Consider the following 18812-nt stretch of genomic DNA (forward strand, 5'->3'; position numbering starts at 1 on the left):
AGTTGATCTTGGAACAAGCTTCCAGGGCTTCCAGAAGGCAAATCCAGCCAAGTTGACTACTCTCACGCATTTTGATTTACAGCCTATAGAGCTGTTAAACATTTACTTTTTAAAAACACTTAATGGAGAGTATTATACAGATCCTTTAAAACCAGTGGAAGCAAAAATCACCTAGAATCACAATTCACAGATTAAATGACAGTTATTAACCACGGGAATCTATTTACAGGTTTTCTGAAAGATCATCCTTGACTCTAGTAAAAACATCAGCAAATTAAGTAGCACAAAATTTTTCACATTTCAAGAACAAAACAATCACAAGAAGCCAATCAATGTGTTCTATCTAGCTACAGTATGCAGTTTTTAAACAGTTTCCCCATTACACAGAGGCAATTGTTGACTTACTGCAATGCTCTTGAGCCTTAAATTCTCCTTCTTTAAGGGACAATTTTACTAGCAAAGCTGTTAATGGTATCACAGCTAGCAATTCAAAACCCCAATGAACTATTGAGATTTCTTAGTGACGTATAAGCATACATTGCATTTGTGAAGATACTATAGCTGTAGTATTTTAGTATATAGCTGTATTTTTTGTTTTAATTTCAGCTCAGAGCACAGGGCAGATTAAACAAAAACATCAAATTCTTATATTATTTTCAAATACAGGGATATTGAACCACTACACTCTTTATTGGCCTATCATTAAACTTAACTTAAGGGTGATTGATCATGATGTTGCTTTTCATCTAAGGAATCAGCTGGGGATGTGAGTAATTCCTGCCGCCGACAAAAAGAGTGGTCTGGCGCTGGTGTACCTGGTAACAGGCAACATCAAGAGGATTGGGTTGGAAGCTCTCCCTGGCCTGAAACAGCAGCAGATTGGCCATTAGCATGCAGCTTGCAAGACAGACTCATAACTCGGGCAGTGCTCTCCATTGTGCTGGTTCTGCAGTTGTGGGGGTGGTTGGGTTTTGACACTCTCCTCAGGTGTTTTCCACCACCTGACCTCCCTCAGGGTCATGAGGATCAGCCCTGCAGAGTTCTAAGGTCCTCTTGTTGCTGTTGTGCAACTCTAGGATGCCAGCTGGTTCTCACAGAGGCATGTCAATGCAAAGTCTGGGCCTCCTGTGAATCTCAGAAACCCTTCCCAAAATTCAGTACGGCAGCAGATGTCAAATATCATTTTGAAAATTTTGTCATGCTTGACATTGTTGTTAGAAGGCGGGGAGCAAAACAAAAAGCTTTTCAAAGATAAGTGAAAATAATATTACTGATTTTGAAATAGATTATCTCTCTGCGAATGCAGCATTACTAGCAATCAACAGTCAATTTAAAAATGGTCCTGTTATAATCTTAACATTGCTGTTAAGAACAACAATGTCAAAACATTTACCAGGAAGGATGGAAGGACGGCAGAACAAATAACACTTACACTGCGCAAAGTTCTTACAATTTCAAATAATTTTAATTTATTTTATAAAAAAGGCTTAGTTTATTAGAAATAGAAACCTACACTGTGCTGTCTACAGTTTTTGAGCAGGCTGCATTATACAAATACACTAAGCGAGATTTGAATTCGTTCTTATGCCTAATGAACTGTTGAAGCCTGTGTTGGTAGGAAATATACTTTGGAAAAATAATAAAATATAATGAGGACCATCTGTGGGAAGGCATTTTAATAAATACTTTTCATTCCTGATTTCATGAATTTGAAAGGAGTCAAAAGCAGAACCTCATTAATTACAGTTAAAATAAAAGGGAAATGATACCGTGGTTATGCATTTCTTTTTAAAAAAATGTAGGTCAGAAAGCAAAGCTATGAACTATGAGCAAATGACAAAGGACATTTAAGACTAAAAAAGATAAGGATTTTCATTTAGAAAAGTTCACGAACTTTGAAATGGATAACCAGAGGATGCTGTTGAGGTAAAAATAGTGGGCTTTTCTTGGGGCAGATTAGATGCTGCCATGCACAATATATAACTCTCTCAGATATCAGTTAAAACTTCAACTAGCTTGTCTGGAAGGAAGGTGATCTGTCTAGCCACGGAATCTCAGAGATTTACTCTTCTGAACGTTTTGACACGTCTGGCTAACATAAAAATGAACTGTGAGAGAAGGCATTTTCCCCTTCTTGATTTTCTCATATTCTCATGTTTTTAATTATGTACTGAATATTTGTACTAAAATATGCAGTGCCTATTTAAAGACATATCAAGTAAAATAAAATGATATCGTTTTGTGTTTTTAAGAAACAGCAACGATCAATATCTTTCTTTTTGCATTCAAAGTTTTGAATAATGCTAATTATGAATGTGTTTTCATTTTTAAAGCAATGAATGGGTGAATTAATAAATATACTGACCTTTATAGCACTTTTTATAGTGTTTTGTACATAAGAAGGTGGTGGACACACAATGTTTTATCCACCAGATGACTGCAGCATCCACCTGGGTGACGTACAGCAAAAGCCCTATTACAGAGGAGATCAGCTAGAGTAAGGAGTAAAAGGAGACGTGCTATAAGATTTCTCTCTGCACAGCACAGCCTTGCTGATCGAGAATGTTTGCATAAACTGCAGTACCTGACAATGGGTGCACGTTCTGGAAGTGAAACATATTTTCTGTTTACTGAACAGGCTGATATTTTCAATAACTAACAGACCTTCAGGAATATCATTCTAATTATGTTAAACAAGCCTGGAATACAGTATCTTGTTTTGTTTTTTGTTGGGTGGGGTTGGCCATACAGTAGAACTTAATGGTAGCCAAAACCCCAGATGGAGCCCATAAAAAAGATCGACGCTAAACCATACCCATATCTCAAATACTTTTAATTAAGCCATTTAGTGTTCAACTGTAAAAACAATTAAAGGCAAAATTCAATAATAATTCAATCCTTATTATTTTAATTTTCCTTCTTACACTGTGGGTTTTGAGGGCTTGACAATAACTTCAGGTCTGAGTGTTTGTTTCTAATGAGTAAGTTTCAATATGACACTCTTGTATTATGCACTCCTAGGGAAATGGAGTGACATATACTGTAGAACTATGTTTTGAGAACATGATAGCTGTTGTGATAGAGCAGCCTGTCTTTTTGTAATTCGGACACCACAGAACTGTTTTTATTTTACAAGACAGTTTCCTGTTCCCTTAACATATGGGTATGTATTAAAGAGTGTTTTAAGATGGCTGATTCCGCCACATTAGCAGAAACAACATGGCTGCTGGCCTTAAGGTTAAAGGTTACTGAGAGGTTATAATTAAAAGACATAGGATCTGCCATTACCTACTAATGTTTTCCAAATTTAAAATGCCTTATTTATTTTCTCAAGATCAGGGTTGAGATCTGAGTAAACCAATATGGTTCAGTATTGTGAATATATATTGGTAATGTTTCGTTGAGTTTTTTTCCCCTTTGTTGAGAAAAATGAGAGACATTCCTTACGGAAGAATGACACAGCAAGAGAGGCTGTTGAAGGAACTTGCTTTATTGTTTTTGTTAGTTTTTTTATCTGAAACAAATAACTTGTTTGTGCACCTTAGATACTGGAACACTGTACATTGTGTTAGCCTGCCAAACCTCAGATCTCTTGCCCTCTTAAGGATAGTCCTTTAAGAAGTGTGCAGATGTTCTTGCTGGTAGTAAACTATACTTTGCAAGATGATAAAAATTTGCAGGTAAATCCTTTGTGTTGACTGATCTTTTAGTTTGAAGACATTCAACATGCAAAGGCAGATACTGTAAGTGCTGGAGTTCCTCAATTTCTTATTCTGTTCTCATCATTCTTCTTAATTCTTCTTATTTTTCTACATTTTGAATAGTAAAATTATTACAGTGCTTTTGAAGGTCGACAGGGAGAAACAGAAAAACATAAAGAAACGCAGTACTCAGATCTGTCCTTGCGAGGCTTGAACAGTATACAATACATTTATGTTCTAATAAATATTACTGATCTAACACACAGATTCATTTTCCAAAATATAACAACAAATTGCAACGGCAATGACAAAAAAGAAGACAAAGCATGTCGACCCAGAATTAAAGAAAGGAAATAAGGGGCAAATAAACACTTTTTAAGATAAGAAAATGTGTGAGTTGCCATGCTGTCAGTGTTTCCACACTAGAAAAATGTAGCCTTACCATTTTTCAGTGCATAAAACCACTATCTGTGACCAAGCGAGATCTGAGGGTGTCTTAAGCTCCCTCAAAATTGTTTTAGCTGCAGTTAGGACTGGTTGCAAAAGACATTGAGCCCGAAGGATGACAGGGGTCTGTTATTAATTTATTTGGCTGATGCTTTTATTCAGAATCATTTCACTGAAGCACTCTGAGCCAAGGGTCTTGCTGAGGTGTACAGGAGCAGTGCCTCCATCCACAACTTTCCAGCTACAAGCCTAGATACCAGAGCAGGACTCTACACTGCTGCTAAACTGTTTATTTCCATTGTGGAGAAGCACAAAGGAGGCTCACCTGTCACATCCGAAGCACATTAGTCATATACTGTATTTCCAAAGGCATTCTGTTAAGGAAGTTTTCAGAAAGTCAATGCCTGAGTCGACTGACTTGAACCTACACTCCTGTAAGTGTGCTTACAAGACAACGGACAACCTTATTGAGCTATCTGGACTTGCACCTGGTACTTGGTAGGTTCCAAACACACCCATAGTGCATCTGTAATAGCAAGGACAAAAAGCAAAATGGTCCTGGATGCACAGGTATGCCCAGGTACATGCACAGGTGTATATGCAGGTCTGCTGCTAGGGTACTTCTGCAAATAGTCTTTGTGCCTCAATTTCAGTGGATAAGTTGGTATGATAGATTTTGAAGAATGAGAAAGTATACTGTAAGATAGTACATCAATAATGATGATTTTTGTGGTTCAGGATGATATACTGTGGGTTTTTCAGAGAATGCCTTAAAATCTCAGCTGGGTGTTATACAGTATGCAAATTCATGGCTAAAGTTTTACATGCTGCATGTGCTCTTTTGAGGCAAATCCATCAATCCTGAATGGCCTTTGGCACTTGCGCAAATAAACACACAGCACATCAGAGCCATGTCCAAAGAAACCCTTTTCTCTGATGTTTCCAGGCAGGTGACATCAACAAGGAAATGTGCAGATGCACGCCTGCTCTGCTCACGGGCGGAACAGCTGCACGTGCCTCTCACTTTCAAATAAGAATCACATCTGGATGGCGGTGTGTCAGAGGTGAACCAGATGGTAACATAAACTGAATTTTATTGCATCGGTACACTCTTACAGTGACCAACATCAAAGGCCAGAATGAAATGACTATGCTGGGAGATTTTGTATGACAAAATAATAATCACGTAGAGCTGCAGTACATCTACACATGGGATGTAGAATTTCCCATTTATGTACAGTATTGGAATGTGAATCTGGCAATTATTATTCAGCTTGAATTTTCACAACAGTCTTAAACTCAATGTAGGAGAAAATAAATGTTTGGGGTTTACTGTACATTGTTAGGTCACTCATCTGTTTATAACAACGCAAATTTGGAATTTGCAAACAGTAAATCCGATGTTTCAAATCTTATGGAAGACAAAAAACAGGTATCACTGATAGCAGTGATTGACAAAAGAGCCTATAATAACCCATTATCCCAATTTTAATAGGTTGAACAAACAGGATTTGAACCTGTTTCCTCTGAGCATCGTGCATTCTGAAGAAAACCTTTGAAAAAAGACTTTTTTCACATCGTCTTAGTTTACTTATTGTAAATCAGTGCAAAAGTAGGTTGCTTCAGACAAAGGCATGAGACAAATAAATTCATAATAGTAGTAATGACAGTAATATTGGAAACTTAAACTAAAATTAAATTCCCATTATGTTTAACATAATATGTAACTTCATAGGTAGGTTGAAAGAAAAGACACATAAATAGCAATATACTTATATTTGGAGTTGTGAGAGTGTTACTTCAGCATAGACATTAAAAACCAAGTTGGAGGATAGACACTGTAATGTGGAAATCTAATAATGTTACTGTTACAAAGACTTCCAGGTCTTAAAGCAATCTGGGAAAACAGTAAAAACCTTTGTGAGCATCTGAAAAAAAACACTCCACCAAATTAAATTTTCACTCGTATCAGCTTTCCTCTTCCTCCTGGAAACCACGAGAGAGCAATCTTAAAAGCCGGGGCCTTCATCCAGCAGTGGCGTCAAAAGCCAGGACAGCAGATAAATCTGAGGTAAGCAGACCGGTATGCAACTTTCCGCACTCCCACAACTGAGATGAAGGTGTTTCTCACCTCTAGTTTTTGGCAGTATTCAATGCCATTTGCGAATTCTGCTATAAAAATTCAAAAACTACAATTACATTACATTATATTACAATTCTACTGTATATACTGCTTCTGCTTCTTTTCATGTTCAATTTATACGTTTTCTCTTTGCACGTTCCAAAACATTGAGCTCACAAAGTGAGTAATCTGAGATTTTTTATTAACCTGGCCAAACAGTACTTTGTCTTCGTTTGCGTTTCAGCAAGAACCAAAACCCAGTATGAATGTACGAAAATGGTGCAGATCTGCAAAAATCTCTTTCTAAAGATTTGTTTTTATCTTTTCTTTTTGTACGCTATTAGAAACATCAGGAAACAGAGCATGTTGGTTTTCAAGACAGTGGCTGTATTTCTTTCCCAGATAATCTGAAATTAACAGTGCAGTGCCAAATTGCCTGGCTCGTCATTGGGAACTGTATGCTGTCAAAGAAAAAAAAAAGGATTACAAAGCAGGCTCACCAATGATCTATCAGGTAACACAGGGGAACTGTAGTGTGGGATAAGCGGAGGTCTGTGAAAAGCAAATGGAAATTTAAATGCATCATTCTGTCATGAGGCAATGTCTGGTAGTTAGATCAGAGCTTCCTGTGCCCTGTAATGTTAATAGTAATGTTTCTAGATCCTGCCTGTCTGGTTTGAAGTAGAAAGCCTTCAATGTCACTGGGGGTAGTGTCAGGTATTCCATGTGTGACTTATCCATCACAAGACATCATGTGCCACTTCTCTGACTTCAAAGAAAACATTGAGATAGATGTGATATTTCTAGGGTAATTGTGCACACCACTGTAGGGCTAAAGTTCAAGACACTAATTTCTTAAACTGTCACATTTATAAAAGCCTTTAGTGTGTTTCTTCCAAGCCTATACTCAGCTGAAGAATACATCCAATTGACTTCTGTATTTACACTCATTCATTATCATAGAAATACTGTATTCGCTCCCCTCCAGGGAGTTTGATAGTCTCGCTTTTTCAAAGATGAGTATCCTGAAAAGTGAAATATCTCCATCCCTCAGACAATCTAAATTTCCCAGAATATAGCCAATAGGAATGATTGGAAAGGTATAAAATGACAGTCAGAATTATGGGGTAACCTGACTAATCTTATTAAAATTAATCTCTGACAGATATAATTAACCTAAATTGAATATGTGTTTTGACACCACATTCAAATATCTCCCTTTTATTAGCATTTATACCGATACATTTCTAATTCAAATTAAGCACTGTCAACACTAGAGTTATGATTTTACAGCTACAGTGTACCTACTTTACAGCCTTATTTGAGCAGATTAGGCTTAGTCTGATTTAGGCACATTCTTATGTTGAATAACAAATCCTTCTCCTAACAAACGATTGTCAAGATAATATTAGATAGAATACACATTCTACCTTGCTGTACCGTATATCCTAAACACAAGCATTAAAAACACTATAATGTTTAATGTACAGTAGGTACTTTAGTGAGGCAGAAAAGCAATTGGCTGTAAAATTGCTAAACTGACACATTCTTCCCCAAATTTCCGTGTGCACAGCCATTGAAATAGTGCAGAAAGACCTTGACTGCAACATGCTGTAGAGTATATGTTGCTCTGGGAGATTATTATGACAGAATGAACAATAATAGGCAGAGAAATGACAAATGCCTTAAATATGTGCAGCTGTGAATGTCTGCAAAGGGAGTGGATTTTCATGAGAAAAGGTTGCAATAAAATTATAGTTAAATGTTTTTTGGTTTTTAGAAGGTCAATACATTTCCACCTAAAACAGTAATTCAAATTATTTTGATTATTAAATTAGAATAAATAATTCATTCCTCAAAGAGCTTACACTCATTTGCATTCAGGTTTCAAATGTGGTTTTATTAGGCTGAGTTTTGATTATCCGTTCCTTTGTGTCGTGATTGCTCCATCTGAACTAAATACTACTAGAATTTATGATAGCTAGTATTAGAAAATCCTGTAAATAGCTATGTTGTATTATTTATGGAGTGGTGATATTGGCTGAATTTAAATGGAACAAATGTTTCCCAGAAGTTACTTTTATTGAGAACACCCTTCCATTAAATGTAGTTATTGAACATTAATAAAAATCTTAAAGATCAGTTACCACAACAAGGTAATTAATTTGGACAAGACATCTGAGCTGAATCATGACCTTTGTGAAGTACAGATCTCAAAAGCAGAAAGAACAAGAGCACTTGTCATCATATTAGCAGAAGTTTAAGTTGCAGTAAAGTGCTGAGTGTGAAGAGTTCCTCATGGGAAAAACATACAGTAATACTTCAAGCTCAAAATGAACATGAGGGAGGTTTTCTTGTGAGATAGAATTTGAAGTTCAAAAAAGGTTTAAAAAATGAAGAAAAGATCAGATTGATCAGATGAAATCCATGATTTCAGGAATTCTAATACTAAAGGGTTCAGAAGAAAACATGATCTTATTATAGTCTAAATTTGTCAAGGCTATTTTGAAACAGTACAGTATTTATGTATTTCAGACATTCATTAATAAAAGTTAAAACCTCATATTCAGTAGCATTTAGAACGTTTCCCAATGTCAGTTCTATAGAGTTATAGAAACGTTATCCTATTAATAATTTATATTGTTATTTTCTTGTTAAAAGAGATTGTATTAACAAGAACATTCCTTATTAAATGGATGAAGAACCGTTACAATAAGCATTGTAAGAACACCAAAGCCAATGCAATGATTCATAAGTTAGACAATAAGTTCAGTCTGAGGTGATGAGGACTAACACTGGGAAAACTTGTAGCCTTTGCTTTGAATGCATTCATTCAGCATTTCTCCATAATAGTTCATTTATAAAGAATATTTTATATATATTTTTTTTCTTTTCAAAGTTAAGAAAAAAGTCTGTTAAACATTTAAGAAAGCTTTTTGCAACATGATTAAGATTAAATAATGTTAGTTAACTTTCTAAAATCCATTTTTAACAGCTTTACAAAACTGACATACAGTATTAGTGCAAATTGTAATCAAAGATTAGAAACATGAGAAAATTGTTGTTCTAGAAATACACATCTTGTAAGGCCAAGAAGTTATAACACAGTTTTATTTCTGCATTATTAAACTCAAATTTACATTTGTAAAACGTACTGTAGGTCTTTTTTGTATTGTGCTTTCTATAGTGCAAGATACAGCTTTGTACAGTACATTTCTGCCACTATTTCTATTAAATCTCTTTTTAATGCTATAAAGCTAAAATGAAACAGAGCTACAGTACATAGATAAAGATGACCTTATTCATGCCATGCTATTTGCAATATGAAAGTGATGTAGTTATAATGAGGATAATTTGGAGACAATTATTAAAGACAGTTGTGTTAGACATCTACATGCTCAATAACAGAACTTCTGGACTGAAATTAAGAAACCTCTGGGATTTACAACTGCATGCTTAATGTGTAAAATCTGAAAAGTAAAATTTCACATGACATAAAATATAAGGTTAACCCAAATATGACCCAATGTGTTATTGATGAGCTGTTGTGTTTTGTATTTCAGAAAACTGACAACACGTTGTGATAAGAGTTTAAAGAATGGTATGGTTTTAAACATTTCAGTAGACTTGCCAAAATCATAAAGAAGGTCTGTCATGTGCATTTTAAGCAATGTGATATCTGAGTTAAAAACATGATTTATAAAATCCTATATTTTAAACTCACAGAATAACTGCAAAACTTTATAGAGCATTGTCACATGGTCAATTACCCACATCTGGAATATATAATACAAAAATGTATCAACATAAATAACATAAGCATAATACAGTTATTTACCAAAACCTGTCCAAGGACCTTTATTTCAAAAACATCAACATTTTTGTATACTGTATTATCATACAAACCAAACTCAACATATACATATGTTGTCAAAACAATAACATACAGTATACAGTATATATCTATGGTTTTACAGTAGATCATGTTTTAATTTAATCTGTTTTAAAAAAATCAAGTAAGTGGAAAAAGTTTTATTGGGAAATCACATTTTGTTTGTGATAAGACATTGAAGCTGAAGGATGCGACTTTATTTTTCAAACCTTTCATGGCAACCAGTATTTTAGAATTTCAGCATTATTTGAATTTAAAAGATTTCTCTCCAATAGTTGTCAAATATTTCTAAGTGAGGTACAGTATACTGTATATATTTCCCTTCGGGATCAATAAAGCCTTGTCTATCTATTAAGGAAATGAACCATAGGCTTCTCACGAATTAAACAGCATCTTCTACTTTTACTAAAACCAAGTTTGAAAGAGATATACAGTATATGATTTACAATTACCATGTTGTAAAACTGATATATACAGTAGTATAGCACAATGATGGGAATTTAGTTTTTCATTGTTGCTTTTCTTTTTTAAACATAATTCTTTCCATTTCAGTAATTTACTAAGTAATCTTATTGTCACCTTGCAACTTAAAATTTTAAAATGCAAACCAGCCAACAACAGTTAACTACATTTGCATGGTATGGCTAAGGTTGCCAGTTCAAATCCCACAGCCGGCAGATGAATCCTACTCCATTGGGCCCCTGATCAAGGCCCTTAATCCCAGCTGCTCCAGGGGCGCCGTATAAATGGCTGACCCTGTGCTCTGACCCCAAGTTTCTCTCTCAGTGTCTGTGTGACTGTGTGCCTCATGGAGAGCAAGCTGGGGTATGCGAAAAGACAAATTCCTAATGCAAGAAATTGTATATGGCTGATAAATTGATCTTATCTTATCTCTTAAATCTGAATCTAGGGGTGCTTAATGGTTAGAAAGCATCTTCTGGAAACCATTGAGATGTCCTTGTATATAGTATACTGTAAATGCACTGACACACTGTAGCTTAAATTAGATGTTGAGTACAGGCATAGGGATTCCACTGAAACACAAAACAAATTGCAACAGAGAAGAACCCTCCCATGCAAAAGTACCTCCCCTTCATCAGGGAATTCTAAGACTATCCAAATGTCTAAATTCTACACAAGTCATCTTTCTCCGTGTGAAATCTGTGCACTTCCATCCATCTACCCATCCATTTTCTAACTGCTTTATCCAATTCAGAGTCACAGGGGAGCTAGGGCCTATCCCAGAAAGCAGTGGGTGCAAGGCGAGGTACACCCTGGATGTGACACTAGTCCACCACAGGGCACATGCACACACTCACATCTGTGCACTTTTAATTGCTAAAATATTTTTCAAAGTAATTTTTTTGCTGTTTATAACTGATGTTACGCTGTGCTTAATACTGTATGTACCAGAAACCGTCTTGACCAAGTTATTAAGGAGGAATATCTTCATTCCCAAAGATACACTTCCTTTAGCAAACTAATGCTTCATTTTGAACACCAACTTGAAAAGTGCAGTGTCACATGGCACACCTTGAGTATCCCTCACACAGAAGTAAGAAAAGTACAGCCGTATTTCACCTGACCTTTATCCAGTACTTTGACCAGCAACCTTGAGAACATTCACGTGCCAAAAGGTAAGACTCATACACAAGGGGAAAAATATGAAGTGGATTTGGGGAAAAACCAAAACCAAAAAATGAGATTATTTTTCTTCACATACATAATGCATGTTGTGATCATAAATAAAACAATAATGAAATTTAAAACGGGCATAAGAACTGATTAACGAAAGAAACAAATACGTATATTAATAAATAAAATGCCCTTTTGAACAAGTTATCAGGCAAGTCTATCAATTTCAATTAATTAAATTTAAAATGTTCTTTCTATTTGAACAGAAACACAACACTTCACTAATAGGTAGATTTTACAACTACATTAAATATTAAAAGTGCAGCATGCAACCCGTCTGATTGTTAGTTAGTGGATTAACACCCATAATCCAGTTCTTACTTTGACTATACTTTGATGATGCCACTATTGAATCACATTGTGATCCACATCACGATTCCAGTCACACAGTCACCACAAACTCTACAGATTAATACAGACAGGGTTGAATGAAAAGTGTCTTGTCTTAATAATGGGATTTCTAACTGACACAAAATCATTATTAACTGCTTTTAAGAGATTCGCATTTAGGTGAAAAAAAAAACGTTTTTATCCCTGGATTTAACTCAAGTTTGCCTAAGCAGGTGTTCTTAGCATACACTTGGAGCATGTAAAGACATACAGTAGCTGTAATGAAGTTCAAACAGGAATTATAGGGCCTACATTAACGTTACCTATTAAGTCCTGACATTGATGTGCTCTACGAAATCTTCAGCAACCAACAGTGTATGTTGGAAATGTTAACAAGGTTAACAATCCCTAGAATCACTGTAATTATCAGTTTCCTGGTGAAAAGGAAGAGATATGATCTCTGGCAGAAGAGCTATTAAAGAGAAGCATTAGACTTTTCAAGAGCTGAATTGGGCAGTGTTTTAGCTGGACTGAAGTTCTGAGAGGCACCCTGTTATGACACATTCCCCTGGGGCATCTGCCTCTGGTCTGGAACAGGTTTATGCAATGTTACACCAGGGAAATAACTCATAGGAAACTGAGACTAATTTTCCAGATACTAAAATACATGACATTTTCCATTAAAACCAAGGCCCAGCCGCATCCTGAAACCTCCAGGGGAGTATGTTTATTTTGTTTACTGGCCTGGAGTTACTCTTCCCCTGGTGCCTTTCTATAATTCCTACAACTTTCTAACTAGAATGAAAAACAGAAACAAATATATATGTAAGTACATACGTACGTTAATCTGAATTTAGATATAACTCTATAGGCTTAACTGTTCTGAAGTGCTCTGATGAAAGAACGATAGCATGTAATCACTGTGCTAAAATGTAAATTTAAGAGAAAAATGCCTTCATGTTTGATTCTCATTCTGAACATCAGAAAGGTTATAGATGAGAAGGCTATCTGGCCCTTTGAGTTGACCTGGCTCTATAGTTCTGTAGCTATAGCTATATTAGTTGTGCTGGGTGCCTCCCAGGCATGAAATTTCCTCCAGGTTAAATTTACATTTTAAAGTAGCCATTCAACCCTAACCTGAGAAACTAAAGTACCAAAAGTACCTACTGTAACACAAACCTACATGACCATGGTAACACACATATGAAGCCACACAGCCCTGTCTGCAATCGAACCCAGTTCCCTTGAGCTGAAGCTGAGGCCATAGTACCAGCAACTAAGTGAACTGGTGCACATGCCGTGAGAACTTTGAAAAATCCTTCTGCTTTCTGTGAAGCTTAGCATTATAATACTTTTGTTTGAAAGTCACAAAGAAAAGAAAATGTGATTCAATGGAATTAAATGCCAGAGATTTTTTAAAATGGGATTTCCAGAATGATGGACAATTAATCTAAATCATGTTGTTAGATACTAGATTCGAGTGGGAGGGTAGATGCAGCAACAACAGTGTTTTCTTCCAATTTGGCAGCACAAGACTTAAAACATTGACCACCCACCTTCTGCTCAGTTGGTTTGGTCATGTCATCTGTATGTCAGATCCCAGGTTCCCAGAGAAGGATCTCTACTCCAGGTTATCCAAAGCACTCACACCAAAGGAGAACAGAATAAAAGCTTCAGAAACATGGTGAAAAGTTGAAGAAAAGCAACTTCAATATCACCCCCAGGGAGATTATGGTCGTTGATCGAACCGGACACAGGAATAAAGAATGATCTTAGCAGGAGCCTGGCATTTTGAAATCCAAAGATGTCAGAACAAGGAAGCGAAGCTACAGCACCAAACAGAGCTCACTAGGACTGGATTGTGCAGTGTCTGACCAGATCTCCCCTGACAGGCCTGATTCTGAATCGGCCTGATAAGTTGACTTTGTGTGCTTCAAAGGGTAGCCAATGACAACATGCAATTTTCTTGACACATTGCTGGCTTCATATGAGAGCTAATGGGTAGCAAGATTCTTGTAAAATATAGCACCAAATTTATTTAAAAGTAACTGATTGTTGGAAAAAAAATATATTCAATAGATGGTCTTGCTGCAGTAATTCCTCTTACTCTTATTTGCCCCTCAACGTGAATTTAGCAGTGGGCCAGTGTAAGGGGAGCCAGAATGCTGGGGCAATCTGACTCTTTGCCGATCATATGTCATAATCGGAAACAGGTGGCAAGCAAACCTTCATGTGTTCAAAAGTTTTTTGCTGTGCAATAACATTTTATTTTTTTCTGAAAGCTAAATTTTCAATTTTATTGGGAACCAAAGAGAATATTGACAGGAAAACTGGACAGCAAAGCAATAAAGTAAACAAAATCACAATGTTTCCCCAAAGTTCAACTAAAACTAGTGTAGACAAATAATAAAACCTTGTAATATTTTTAAAATGCTAACAGTGGGAGTCATGTGTTATAACGTTGCTAAGAATACTTCCTCCAATATTGGAAGCAAACCAATAACTTTTAGCTGAAGACTTGTGCTCTCTTTGGTCCACAACAGTGAAGGTGCTACCTTCTTAAGATAGCTACTGCAATTGGATGGATCTCCTTTGCTTTAATAAAGTAGTTTTTTGGCAGTGGTTAAAATTTACTACTAACAATTACTCATATCTCAAAGCATATTAACAACAACCAGATGAGGTGTAAATCTCCTGCAGAGCACAGTACTGCATTGCAGAACACATCAGGTGAAAAATTAGGAACCTCATAACAACCAAAAAGCTTGATGGAGCCAATGGCCTCATTTACAGCCTTTCTGAAGTTTTAATATTTCTGTCATTTTTATTTTTCTCATAATAATTTTAAAGTAATATTTGCAGATTAATGTTTTTTAGATAAATATAAAAAACTGACCATCTTTTCATTTGAAAGCCAGTTTTTAACAGCTGTATAATATATATCATCTTTAATGTCTGTGTTCCAGTGTTTAACAAGTTCTCATTGATTATTTTATTTTAAAATAATGCAATTTCTCTTTATAGATGGGTGTTAAAGTACTCTACAGAAAATTCCAGTTAACAGATGCAGACAATTGATGTTTTGATATATTGATATTTTCAGCTTTTAGGTAAAGGTTTTTGTAAGTAAAATTATATTTGATTGAACTGTTGTCCAATGACACAGCATTAACTGTCCTACTGAAGAAAAAAAATAATATATTATTAATATATTTATATAACACATTTTTTATTTATTCTGGTGACAAAAGAAATGTGTGACTTTAACAAACGGAGAAGTTAAAAACTTTGATTTAGTTAAACGGTATTGGCTCTTAATTAACACAAAAAGTAGTGCCTTATTAATCTTCATCCATTAACACAGGTTGTTAGGTGGAACTGTGGAAGAAGAAAACTAATGCATACATTACCTCAATAGAGTTTTGAATGCTTTTAAACACCCTTTTTTCTGGTTGATTTTATTTTAAATGAACAAAAACAAACTAATTTCAATAATAAGGAGCCTGCACGTACAGTATACTATTACAATCATATTACTAGAAAAATCAGCAAATGCATATGACAGTGCAAAAGTACTTTTAGTATTGTCCCTTACAAATCTGCCACAAAATAGACTTCTCTTTAACATTTTAAAATTTTGGATTTGGATGGAGACAGTAAATCGTCAAAGGCATAATTTAATAGACTCATGTTCTGGCTCCAAAATAATGAAGAATTCTTCTGAAGTATCTTCTTTGGCAGAAGTGGATTTAATGCATTTGCCCGTCTGTGATATATTTGCAAGCAACCTCAATGGTTATTAAGTATTGCAAACCCTGTATTTAAAATATTGCTGAAGTGGTAGTTCTAAATGATCCACAGATTAATAATACATCTTGGTTTATATGACTTAAGTTAGAGCACCATGATGTAATAAATGGCTTGCAGTTTGCCCTAGCAATTGCTTCCAATGACCCAGTGTGCCAGTGTGATTAAACTTAATCATTGGGACAGCATCTTGCCAGCAAATGGGACTAGAGTTTCTAGATCATGTGCCTGGCCCTACTTTTTTCACCAGTCCTACACCATGCCAGGTCTTAATTGCATTAACATTTAAATCCATTAGTCACCATAAGCTTACAGCATGGTGCTGTCACGATTATAGTCCCCCCTCCTTAAGGGTGCTCCAGCCCTTTCCCGTGAGACTTTATTCTGTGCACCTGTTTCCTATTCCCAGCCCACCTTAAAAGCCAGGCGCAGACGCTCATCCGGGCTCCGCATCTGATTTCCATATCGTGCGAGTCCGGGACCTGGAAGCGCCTGGTCCCGTTAAGGTTAAGGTTAAGGTTAAGGTTAAGGTTTTAACCTCGGTTCCCGTTCCTGTTCCCTGTCCGCCGGTTCCGGCCCGGCCTTCGTGTTTTAATTCCGCGCTTTGATGGATCTCCTGGTTTTGGAATTACCTTTCTGTTTTGGATACTCTCTAAGGACTACTCTTTTGGATTGTTCGCCTCGGCCGCACCTCCCCCATGCACCAGCGCACCTTGGACACGCCCCCCTGTCTTCTGCCCCGTATTCCTGCATGACGTTTCCCCAGTGTTTCCCCACTTCGTCGGATTGTGTCGTCCGCATAGGGTCCGGAAAGAACTGTTCGTTACAGGTGCCTGACATACTGTACTAAAAAAAAACTGCTGAACCTGGAACAATTCAAGCAAAGCACTTTCTGGACACAAACTCCAACAAACCCATACAAATTTGCAACTCAACAGCAGCAGTTGTTAAAAGCACCTTTCTGCAACACAGGAAATTAATTGTAATCACAGAATGTCTTCTGTTTTCTTATTGGGTAGCAGTTGCATCCTGTGTCCTCTTCTATGTTTTGTATGAAAAGCATATAAGCAAGCTGAGTTTGTTTAACTCGCTGAATAGCCAAAAGAAAAGACTGCAAATACTGTAGCATGGCCACATAATCAAGGGAAATAAATTCCTGGTGCTGCAGTCTACAGTCTAAGAGGAAAGCTTTTCAAATGATCTTTTGACATTGAAATAACTTTTGTTGAAGAGGTAACACTGTCAAAGTTTAAATATGACTTGGCCAAGCATCCAGTACTACATAAAATAACAAAGGAACCTGAACATGCTGCTGACCTTTGAAAGGTGCTTTTATAATCACGTCTTGCCTATAGTATTTTGTGTGTTTTAGCTTAAGAAATCAATCCAAATCTCAATACATTATTGGCCTTGGATATCTAAGAGAATTTATGAGGTTTCTGCAGAAACATGTTGGAGAGGTATCATTTTTGGCATGAACAAAATGCAGTGTTTTCATCAATCACTGTTTTAATTACTAGACACAGAATATAAATAACTATTAACATGTTAACTACTATAACATGCTCATATAATATGATTATTCAATGTTGTAAATAACTGGTTTCTTTGCATATCCAGTAATCTAATTGAGTATAAGGAATTCATAGCCTTTTTCATCAACATCTTTTATTAGACACTAATCGTGATTAAAACTGTTATTTTAGTGAATGTGGATCTATGGCTTATGTCTTACCTCTTCCAGACACTTTTTTACAACAAAGTGACTTGGTAAACCTGATGTTATTGCTGTTATTTTACATATCCCCAGTGAAATCCAGCTCCACAAGGTCTTGTGATGTTTCTGGATTTTCAGTCCATACTGTATGTGGAATTCTGCTCACATCCTTTGTCCTGTTTCTCCAGCTGTCACATATGTATAAAGTCATCCAAACTGTGGGTGGGATTCTGCTGGGCATTGTCATTCTCTTTAAAACTGTTGTTTTCCATACTATATGGAGCTGTTCTTCCCTGAAAATCACCTTTTCATACTATTTCTTCTTTGTTTTTCAGGATTTTAACATTTTGAATTTCTTTGCATCAATTTCTGATATGTTAGAAACTTGTCAGCTTGATATCAAAATCACTCTGCACAGACATCTTTTGAAACAGTACAGAGATGTGTTCAAGACACGTGTCCTTAAACATCTCAGAGAGACTCTTTGTTTTGGAGAAGAATAATTAATTGTTCAAACTGGTACAGCAAGTCACAATTTGCCCCCCTACCCACGATTGGTAACTCCCTCCAGGTTCTTATTTCTGCATGGTGTATAGCTCGAGCTTAAAAAAGATGTCTGCAGACTGTAACTTTTCTTTGATATTCACTTTCTGAATTCAAGGAGGATAAAAGCTTAAAAACTAAGGATGTATTTTAAAAAAATATTCTCAGGAAAGGTGCATTTAGTGTCTAATACCAATGGTAGAAAAGCCCTTAATGACAAATTCCCAGTCATTCAAAACTACAGTATGTGCAACATCTCAATACTGAAGACGTTTTATACTGGTGCTGCATTTTAGCTATCTAGTTATATCAATATATGGTAAAGCAGTTTCATCTGTGTTATGCATGCTGTGTATTCAGCACAGAGTGTAGTATAAATCAATAGGAAAACTCTAAAATATCTATTACTTTGTGGTATGGCAAGACAGGACTATCTTTTATATGATACTTGGCTGCTGTAATAGGAACTAAATGCATAAACCAACTGTTTTCTTTTTTAATCACCTTGAAGGGATATCAGTCACTAAGCTAATGTAATAAAATCTGCAAACTGCAACA

This window comes from Atractosteus spatula, chromosome 4 (genome assembly GCF_055471065.1).
Source record: "Atractosteus spatula isolate fAtrSpa1 chromosome 4, fAtrSpa1.hap1, whole genome shotgun sequence".
Lineage (NCBI taxonomy): Eukaryota > Metazoa > Chordata > Actinopteri > Semionotiformes > Lepisosteidae > Atractosteus > Atractosteus spatula.